Source organism: Malania oleifera, chromosome 4 (genome assembly GCF_029873635.1).
Source record: "Malania oleifera isolate guangnan ecotype guangnan chromosome 4, ASM2987363v1, whole genome shotgun sequence".
In the NCBI taxonomy this organism is placed as follows: Eukaryota; Viridiplantae; Streptophyta; class Magnoliopsida; order Santalales; family Ximeniaceae; genus Malania; species Malania oleifera.
Genome location: NC_080420.1, coordinates 68,187,688 through 68,198,661, shown reverse-complemented (window position 1 = coordinate 68,198,661; position 10,974 = coordinate 68,187,688). Strand labels below are relative to the sequence as shown.

At 39.2% G+C, this 10,974-nt stretch overlaps 1 non-coding gene across 1 annotated transcript; it reads right to left on the bottom strand.

Moving 5' to 3' along the window:
- Positions 1-2,174: 2,174 nt before the first annotated feature.
- LOC131154681 (small nucleolar RNA R71) lies at positions 2,175-2,280 on the bottom strand. Its single transcript, XR_009136597.1, has one exon. It is a non-coding gene; the product is annotated as a small nucleolar RNA R71 (small nucleolar RNA).
- Positions 2,281-10,974: the final 8,694 nt, after the last annotated feature.

The window sequence follows — 10,974 nt, the reverse complement described above, 5'->3', positions numbered from 1 at the left end:
TCTGGTTTCCCTCTCTATTTCAGTTTTTCTTCTTTAGTTCTTTTCCTCCTCCTCTCTTTACTCCCTTAAATTGTCACAACACAGCCAAAGGATCTGCATCGGGCCAACTTCAATTTCCTTGGCATCTTTTGCTCCAGCCGACACACACCACAGCAGATCTCCACCATAGCCAGCAACCATCTTCCCCGGCCTTCTGTCCACAGCAGTCCTCTGCACCAGCCGAGCAATTGAGCTCCACCATAGAGCAGCATCCCTCTGTCCTCTGCCTCCTCAGTCGAACCAGAACCACAGGAGACCCGAGCACAGCTAGCCTCAACACCAGCACAGCAAGCCTCCTCTCGGCCAGCCACCATAGCAGTCCTCCTCAGCCCTCTACACACCCAGCTCCAACACCAGCACAACAAGCCTCCTCTCAGCCAACACCAACACACCCCCAGCAACACCAGCAGAGGCCATCCGTTCCATCAATACCAGCAGCTATTGTTGCTCTGTTTTACTCTCTCTCTCTCTCTCTCTCTCTCTCCTCTTTCTTCTTTTCTTTTCTTCCGTTTAATTTCAATTGCAACTGAATGTTTTATTTTTTTTATTTATTAGTTATTTATTAAATTCTTGAAGAGTTTATTTGAATATTTGTTCAAGTGGTTTTAATTTCTTTTGAAGTTTAATTCTCTTTTTGTTTACTTATCTTGTTTTTAATTCAAGTTATTATTATATTTAAATTAGTGGCTTTTTATCGTTCTTTCAATTTAAATTCCGTTTTACTTCTTGAAAAATAGTAATAAAGAAACAGAAAAAAATTATAAATTATAAAAAAAAGAAAACAAAAAAAGTGTTCTTGTTTTGAAGTTTTTCCAAAAATATAGTCTTTTTTGAAGATTGATTTAGTTAGGTTCGTTTTTGCTAAAGTTCATATTTTTTCTTTTTGGTATCGTTCAAGCTTAGATTTTTTATGTATTTATATTTTGGTTCGGGTTCTTGATTTGTGTTAAAGTCTTGGTTTTTATTGTATGCTTTGAATCTGATTACATGCTTTAATTCCAGATTAATGTTACCATTTTTAATTAGAGCGTTTTTTGATGTTTCCTTAGGTAGATTAGAGTTTCCATTCTTGCGTGTTTTAGTTCCATGTTTTGGGTTTCCATTTTTTATTAACGCGTGTCCCAATGTTTCTTTAAGTAGACGTAGGGTTTCTATTCTTGTTTTCTTTTATTTAGTGCATGTTAGTTTAGCGTTTTAAATTACGTGTCATTTAATTCATCAAAAGTGAAATTGAATAATCTTGAAAAACCTCGAATCTGAACCAAGTTCAGTGCATTTTTGTTTTCGATTGGGTGAACGTAAAATATGAGATTAAAACGCATTCCCTGAGGAGACGATCTAGCCCTTGGGCTTAATATTACACGACAGAAGTCCTATACTTAGGATAGCTTCCAAGCTGCTCATTTTTCGAGTGAGTCAAGTTTTTGGCGCCGTTGCCGGGGATTTGCCAGTTTTAATTTCAAATTTTTCTTTTTCCCAATTATTTTTTTTATTTTCTTTAATTAAATAGAAAAAAAAATGAAAAAAAATGAAATTTGAAAAATTGAAAAATATTTTGTCTGTTGCCGTGTTAGTGGATTTCTGCTGGTGATTGTGATGTTTGATGCCCTGGGTTCGAGATAATTCGAATCGATTGTGTAGACTTTCACCTAGCACCAGTTGGGATACACATAGCACTGAGTCTGACTTTTCACCTGTTAGTCCTACGAGTGATTCTGCATTTGAGCTGAATAATCTGTTTGGCCATTATTTTGAAGAAGCTATAGCTGCACATGCACCACGTACACTTGAAGATTTTCTACAGCCTGCACGCACATCTGCACCTTCATGCATTGTGTTGCATTAAGATGCACCGAATTTCACTCTTAAGCATGGCATGTTATCTGTGATTCCCCAATTTCACGGGATGGACTCTGAGGGTCCGTACCAACACTTGGCAGACTTTGAGATGGTTTGCACCACTTTCATTAATAGGGCTGGGACTGATGAATACATTAAATTACGTTTGTTTCCCTTTTCTCTGAAAGACAGGGCAAAAATCTGGTTTAATTCTTTGCGCCCTAACTTTATTACTAGCTGGGCTGAAATGCAGCGTAAGTTCTTACATAAGTTTTTTCCTCTTCAGAGAACTCAGTACCTGCAGGAGTAGATCAGTCAGTTCATGCAAAAAGATGGGGAGACATTCCAGGCATGTTGGGAGAGATTCAAGGACTTGATGAACATATGCCCGCACCATGGTTTCGAATCATGGAGGTTAGTGAATTATTTTTTTATTGCTTTAACCCCTGTGTGCAAACAATTTGTCTAGTCTATGTGCAATGGGATGTTCTTTCGTAAGGAACCAGACGAGGGCTTATCATTTTTAGACTATCTCGCTGAGAGTGCGCAGCAGTGGAACGCACGACCTGAACGGGTGCCGATAGCTGCCCAACCTATCTGAGCAATCAGTGGTGGGGGCAGATATGAGGTTAAAGAGGACACTAGCTTACAGGCCCTTGTAGCTGCATTATCTAAAAAATTGGAAGTCATGGAATCCGAAAAGTCGAAAGCTGAGATTTGCACAATTTGTGAGACTTCAGACCACAGACCTCAGGATTGTCAATTGTTACCTGTGTTGCAAGAGAGCAGATCTGATCAGGTATCATCGGCAAATTGGGTTAACAAGACGCAGAATCAGCCACTCTCAAACACTTACAACCCGGGGTGGCGGAATCATCCAAACTTCCAATGGAGAAATGATCAACCTGGCCCATCATCTTCACAATATCAGCAGGCACCTCAATCATATGCACCGCCTCCGCAGCCGACATACAATCCAGTCGTAGCTCCTCAATCGCAGTATCGACCGTAACAGTTTTCTCGGAGCTACGCACCACCAAGATTCCAACCAGCGTTAGTCTCCATTCCAGTAAAGAAAGTTTCAGATGATAGTGTAGCGCAGGTGGCAACCATGCTCCAGCAATTCATGCAAATGCAAGTTACGACCAATGGAGAACTAAAAGATGCCGTAAGCAAGATAAGTACATAGCTTAATACCCTAGAAAAAGGAAAATTCCTTGCACAGCCTCAGCCTAATCCCTATGTATATAGATAGCCACAACAGTCAGTGCACAATGTTTCAAATGATACGTTTGAGTCAGCAAAAGCAGTTATTACTTTGCGAAGTGGAAAGGAAGTTCCCCGCCCTGAAATGGCCACTGACCAACAAACAACCACGCCGACACCTGAGGTGCCAAATGAGACAGATAAGGGAAAAGAAAAATCAGATGAGGCCAGCTTAAGTTTAACAAAGTCAGATAATAAAGAGGATGAGCCAGTTAAGGAATACCAACCTGTGGTACCATACCCTTAGCATTTGACATCTGGACAAAAGAACAAGTATCATACGGAGATTCAAGAGATATTCAAGCAAGTAAAAATCAATATTCCACTCTTAGATGCCATACAACTGATCCCTGCATATGCAAAATTTCTAAAAGACCTATGAACCGTAAAAAGGAAACTGAACGTGAAGAAAAAGGCTTTCTTAACTGCGCAGGTTAGTGCATTGATTCTTAGTCAGACTCCACAGAAACTTAGAGATCCTGGCTCCCCCACAATACCTATTATGATTGGTGCATCTCGTATTGGGAGAGCTCTACTTGACCTAGGGAGTAATGTGAATCTGCTTCCATCTTCATTATATGACCAGCTGGGTTTAGGTGAATTGAAGAGAACTACTATGATGCTACAGTTGGCAGACAGATCTGTAAAAGCTCCACGAGGTATTGTTGAGGATGTTTTGGTTTAGGTTGACAAATTTTACTATCCTGTGGCTTTCGTTGTTTTTGATATGCAGCAGCCTGTTTCCACCATTTATCAGGCTCCTGTCATTTTGGGGCGACCATTCCTTGCAACTTCAAACACCCTGATTAACTGTCGGAGCGGAGTCCTGAAACTCACATTTGGGAACATGACACTGGAAATGAATGTTTTTAGCGCTCATAGAATGTCAAGTGGGTGTGATGACGTAGATACTCATGCAGTCGATGTGATAGATGACTTAGACATTTCAGAGCTACTGTCGGTACTCGACGTCGATGCCGCACTTGAAAATGACTCTTTTGCGCAGTTTGAAGGGATTGATGAATTACTGCTAGAATCAGAGGAGCAGATCCCAGATAGTGATCCTCATATGTTTGATGCAAGTTATACAAGTAGTTGGCATAAGCCTACATTTGAGGCAATTGACCTACCAGAAATTTTGAAGTCGTCCGCAGAAGAAATTCCAACACTTGAATTGAAACCATTGCCTGCTGAGTTGAAATATGCTTTCTTGGGTCCAGTAGATGGCACATTCCCTGTGGTAATTTCTTCACACCTTACTCATGAACAGGAAATTAAATTATTGCAGGTACTTCAAGAACATCGAGGAGCGATTGGATGGACCATTGCTGACATCAAGGGTATCGACCCTTCCATTTGCACTCATAACATCTTCCTCGAAGGAGATGCTAAACCAGTTCGAGATGCACAAACAAGGTTGAATCCAGCCGTGAAAGAGGTGGTAAAAAACGAAGTGCTGAAATTATTAGCTACTGACATCATTTATCCAATCTCCGACAGCAAATGGGTAAGCCCAACACAGGTAGTTCCAAAAAAATCTGGTTTGACTGTCATTGAAAATGTTAATGGAGAATTGATCCCATCTAGGAAAGTAACGAGTTGGAGAATGTGCAATGATTATTGTAAATTGAATTCGGCTAGCTGAAAAGATCATTTCCCGTTACCTTTCCTAGATCAGATATTAGAGAAAGTAGCTGGTAATTCTTTTTATTGTTTCTTGGATGGATTTTCTGGTTACTATCAAATTGCCGTAGCACCTGAGGAGCAAGAGAAGACTACCTTCACTTGTCCCTTTGGCACCTTTGCTTTCCGCAGATTGCCATTCGGTCTATGCAATGCCCCTGCTACTTTCCAACGCTGTATGATGAGTATTTTCTCTGATATGTTAGATGTTATGTGCGAAATTTTTATGGATGACTTTTATGTGTTTGGTAAGTCTTTTGATCATTGTTTGACACATTTAATTGCGATTTTGAAAAGATGTGAGGAAAAGAATTTACTTCTAAACTGGGAAAAATGTCAATTTATGGTACGTAGTGGTTTAGTACTTGGACATTTGGTTTCTGAGCGTGGTATAGAAGTTGACAGGGCCAAGGTAGAGCTGATTTCTCAGTTACCTATCCCTAAGACAGTCCAGGATATTTGCTCCTTCCTTGGTCATGCCGGTTTTTATAGACGTTTTATTGAGGGTTTCAGTAGTATTGCTAAACCATTATATACCTTGTTGCAAAATGAAACTAAATTTTTGTGGACTGATGATTGTCAACAGGCCTTTGAAACACTAAAGCGACATTTGACTATTGCGTCTATCATGCAACCTCCTCGGTGGGACTTGCCATTTGAGATCATGACCGACGCTAGCGATTACGCTCTTGGTGCTATTCTAGGTCAATGAATTGATAACAAGCCGTCAGTTATTTATTATTCCAGTTGAACTTTGAATGATGCTTAGAGAAATTATACTACCACTGAGAAGGAGTTGTTAGCTGTTGTTTTCACTTTAGAAAAATTTCGCTCTTATGTCATTGGTGCCCCTGTCATTATTTTTACTGACCACTCTGCTTTGAAATATTTATTAGCAAAGAAGAACGCCAAGCCCAGGTTGATCAGGTGGTTTCTAATCCTCTAGGAATTCGATATCACCATACGCGATAAAAAGGGTGTGGAAAACGTTGTAGCTGACCACCTTTCTCGGTTGCAGCTACCCGAGGTACTGGTGTCCCCTCCTTTGAATGATGACTTTCCTGATGAACATCTCTTTGCTGTGTAACGCGCTCCATGGTTCGCTGACATTGTGAATTATCTCTTCACTGACCGGATGCCAGACCATTGGCTCACCCAGGACAAGCATAAGTTCCTAACTGAGGTAAGACATTATTATTTTGATAATCCATACCTGTTCAAATATTATTCTGACCAATTGGAGCGTAGATGTGTTCAAGATGATGAATTTAGTTCTGTGATGCATTTTTGCCATGGTGGGATATGTGGAGGCCACTTTGCTGCTAAGAAAACTGTTTCAAAAATATTACAAAGTGGACTCTACTGGCCCACCATGTTTAAAGATGTTGAAAATTTTTGTAAAGCATGTGAGGCCTGTCAAAAATTAGGAAAAATTACTGCCAAGAATGAAATGCCTATGTTCCCCATATTGACTCTTGAGATTTTTGATATTTGGGGTATTGATTTTATGGGACCTTTCCCCAATTCTTTTGGGCATTCTTACATTTTGGTCGCTATGGACTATGTTTCTAAATGGGTGGAGGCAATACCTTGTCGAACCAATGACCACAAGGTTGTCATATGTTTTCTTAAAGAGTTATTTGCACGCTTTGGCATGCCCAAGGCAATCATTAGTGATGGAGGGTCCCATTTCTGTAACAAACCTTTTGAAAAACTCATGCAAAAATATGGTATAACCCACAAAGTCTCCGCCCCTTACCACCCTCAGACCAATGGTCAAGCTGAATTGGCCAATAGAGAGATCAAAACGATACTTGAGAAAACTGAGCGTCCTAACCATAAGGACTGGTAAGAAAAACTTGTTGACGCACTTTGGGCCTACCGAACAGCTTTCAAGACAAACTTAGGGATGTCTCCTTACAGGTTAGTATATGGTAAGGCATGTAATTTACCTGTTGAAATTTAGCATCGTGCTTTATGGGCTATCAAACAGATTAACCTTTCACTTGATGATGCCACAGGTTTAAGAAAATTGTAGGTATGCGAGCTTGAAGAATCTCGAAGGGACGCTTATGATAATGCTCGTTTGGCTAAGGAGCGGATGAAGTTGCTACATGATAGGAACATAAAAGAAAAACAACTTTTCCCTTCTCAACAAGTGCTACTCTATGACTCCCGACTGCATGTGTTTCCTGGGAAATTGAAATCCCGGTGGGGTGGTCCGTATATTGTTGAAAAAGTTCATTCTCATGGTGCGGTAGAGATTGTAGATCCGAAGAATTGCAACCGCTTCACAGTCAATGGATAGCGCCTAAAGCCTTTCATGACCCCATTCGATGTCGACAAAGAGGTCTTGCTTTTGCAAAACCCTAGGGGAGTCCCCTGACCTTTCAATGTTACTGTTTTCTTTTTATTTTTATTTTATTTTATTTTTCGTTTATTTGTTTTAGTTGTGTTTTTCCCTTTTCTTTCTTTTTACATTAGTCAGTAGTACTTTTCCATTAGTTGTTTACCGTGCACAATTTTATTTCCCCTGCGCTTTCACATTGAGGACAATATTCCACTTTAGTTGGGGGGGGGGGTGAGCATTCGCATGTGACATTGTGCACGTACACGTACCAAGTTCGCACGTACACGTACCAAGTTCATATTATTAAAAAAAAAAAATCAAAAAATAAAAAAATAAAGGAAAAAAAAACAAAAAACAAAAAAACAAAGGAGGAGCACTGAAGGATTACATTGCATTATGCCATCCTTAACACTAATTCATACCTTTCACATACTTGCGTATAACTTAAGAATGACACACTTGAGTCAATCATGCGTAGTTTCTCTCTATATGATCTTATGACTCCATGAAGAATCGATTGGTAGTACATTCGTGTTAATTTGACTATATAATTTCCTGTATTTACACGGCATCTCACGAGGCTGAATAAACACATTCACGTGATTCATTGCACTTAGGGTTTCTTGTGAGCACTAAGAGAGCACCCGTGGTGACTATGACACCTTATGAGATATCCTTGAGCTATTTATCGTCCTTTTGAGCGTTAATATCAAATCAGAGTTCATGGAACTCAATTCTCTTTTTCTGAATGATTCCTTTGTACACTAGTCTATGTTTGGATTTGCTAGCCTAGAGGTGACACCTAGTGGGGAGATAGAAACCTAGGTCTTGTAGCCTACTCAAGATGTGAAAGCTGAGCCACCCCTAGAGATAGACTTAATTCATGAACTCCTATTTGAGCTCAATTCCCATTGATGGTATGAAGATTACAAAAGAAGTGTTATGATTGTCCTAATTGATCAAGAAAAGACAAAAAAAAGAAGAATGAGCAGAAAAAGAATAAGCAATACACATGCGCATGAAATGAAATGTCAATGCCAGCCACAAAAAGTCAAGGACGACACATATTTTCCACGTATGAAGATGCTTCAACCAGTCAATGCCTCAGATGTATTCACGACAAGTTTGTGAGTAAGTTGATCTAGGGTGGTCTTATTTGGATATGGCGAGTAGGTGAGAAGATGATAGGGTGAAGGACCCGACACCTCATAGATAGGCTAGATCCTTTCCAGACCAGTCCACTCCATATACTTAGCATTGTTCCTTTTAATATGTGGGATGTTTGATCGCGACACTCCTCCTCACATATGATGAGTGAACCCATTTTCTTTGAGTGTTTTTTAGGGTATACCAGTTAGGCTGAGTCAAAGCGACCGTTCTGTAGGTGTCCACTGGCGTCCTAAGTGTACTGAGTCACACACATCACACACACCTCGAGAGTTTACCTATTTATACTCAAACTTCTATGATTGCATTAACTCTGAATGTGCCACTGATTAACTTTATGTGAGTACACTACCCTCAAATCACATATAAATGATGAAACTTGCATGAGTGACGTGCTTTGGAGTTGTGTATACTGAATATGAACGAGCTTGTGTGAAATTCAGTTATGTTCTTGTATGTGAAGTGGTATAATATTGTCGTATGTGCATTGATTTCATGATTATTGGAGTTTGTAGTTGTAGGCACTGCCCTGAAATTCATTCACATCATTTGCTAGAGACTAGCAAAACGTTAGTTGGGGGGTGTGATTACGCACCGAAACTGCGTAATTGGACGTTTAACCCGAGCTTTACGGTTTATATTTTTAATTAAATGTCCAAAATTTTCCAATATTTTAATAAAGTGCCAAAATTATCATTCTTGAACTTGATTGCACCATTTATGAAGTTTTGGTAATTTTTTGTCGCGGGAAAATTCCCGAGAACCAAAACCAACACTTGTTCGTATTTCATGCATAACTTTTCCGTCTGAGCTCTAATCGAGACGATTCAAATTTCTAAAGAAATAGGAAAGGATCATATACAACTTTAGTGTTTTGAGTTTTGTGAGATATGGGCTTTAGAAGAGTCATATTTGCGACGAACAGAGAACAAATAAAATGAGAAAATAAAAAAATATATTTGAATGAATAGTTGATGTGACCCGGCCATGCATGGCTGGGTCGGGTCATCTCTATCCGGGTCCTAGGGCACCGCCTCCCTACCCTTTAAATTCCTTTTTTTTTCTTCCTGCGGAGGATGTTTTTTCACCCTTCTCTTTCTTTGTTCTCTTCTCTTCTTCTTCTTCTTCTTTAATCTTCTTTATCTCTCCGGTTTCCCTTTCTATTTCAGTTTTTCTTCTTTAGTTCTATTCCTCCTCCTCTCTTTACTCCTTCAAATTGTCACAACACAGCCCAAGGATCTGCTTCGGGCCAACTTCAATTTCCTCGGCATCCTTTGCTCCAGCCGACACACACCATAACAGATCTCCACCATAGCCAGCAACCATCTTCCTCGGCCTTCTGTCCCCAGCAGTCCTCTACACAGCCATAGAGCAGCATCCCTCTATCCTTTGCCTCCTTAGTCGAACCAGAACTGCAGGAGACCCGAGCACAGCCAGCCTCAACACCAGCACAGCAAGCCTCCTCTCGGCCAGCCACCATAGCAGTCCTCCTCAGCCCTCTGCACACCCAGCTCCAACACCAGCACAGCAAGCCTCCTCTCAGCCAACACCAGCACACCCCCAGCAACACCAGCAGAGGCCATCCGTTCCATCAATACTAGCAGCTACTGCTGCTCTGTTTTACTCTCTCTCTCTCTCTCCTCTTTCTTCTTTTCTTTTCTTCCATTTAATTTCAATTGCAACTGAATGTTTTATTTTTTTTTATTTATTAGTTATTTATTAAATTCTTGAAGAGTTTATTTGAATATTTGTTCAAGTGGTTTTAATTTCTTTTGAAGTTTAATTCTCTTTTTGTTTACTTATCTTGTTTTTAATTCAAGTTATTATTATATTTAAATTAGTGGCTTTTTATCGTTCTTTCAATTTAAATTCCGTTTTACTTCTTGAAAAATAGTAATAAAGAAAAATAAAAAATTATAAAATATAAAAAAAAGAAAAGAAAAAACGTGTTCTTGTTTTGAAGTTTTTCCAAAAATCTAGTCTTTTTTGAAGATTGATTTAGTTAGGTTCCTTTTTGTTAAAGTTCATATTTTTACTTTTTGGTATCGTTCAAGCTTAGATTTTTTATGTATTTACATTTTGGTTCGGGTTCTTGATTTGTGTTAAAGTCTTGGTTTTTATTGTATGCTTTGAATCTGATTGAGTTTCCATTACATGCTTTAATTCCATGATTAATGTTACCATTTTTAATTAGAGCATGTTTTGATGTTTCTTTAGGTAGATTAGAGTTTCCATTCTTGCATGTTTTAGTTCCATGTTTTGGGTTTCCAGTTTTTATTAACGCGTGTCCCAATGTTTCTTTAAGTAGACGTAGGGTTTCTATTCTTGTTTTCTTTTATTTAGTGCATGTTAGTTTAGAGTTTTAAATTACGTGTCATTTAATTCATCAAAAGTGAAATTGAACAATCTTGAAAAACGCCGAATCTGAACCAAGTTCAGTGCATTTTTGTTTTCGATTGGGTGAACGTAAAATATGAGATTAAAACGCATTCCCTAAGGAGACGATCTAGCCCTTGGGCTTAATATTACACGACATAACTCCTATACTTGGGATAGCTTCCAAGCTGCTCATTTTTTGAGTGAGTCAGTGTACAATATAAAACAAATGCACTCTTATATGATGGGATTTA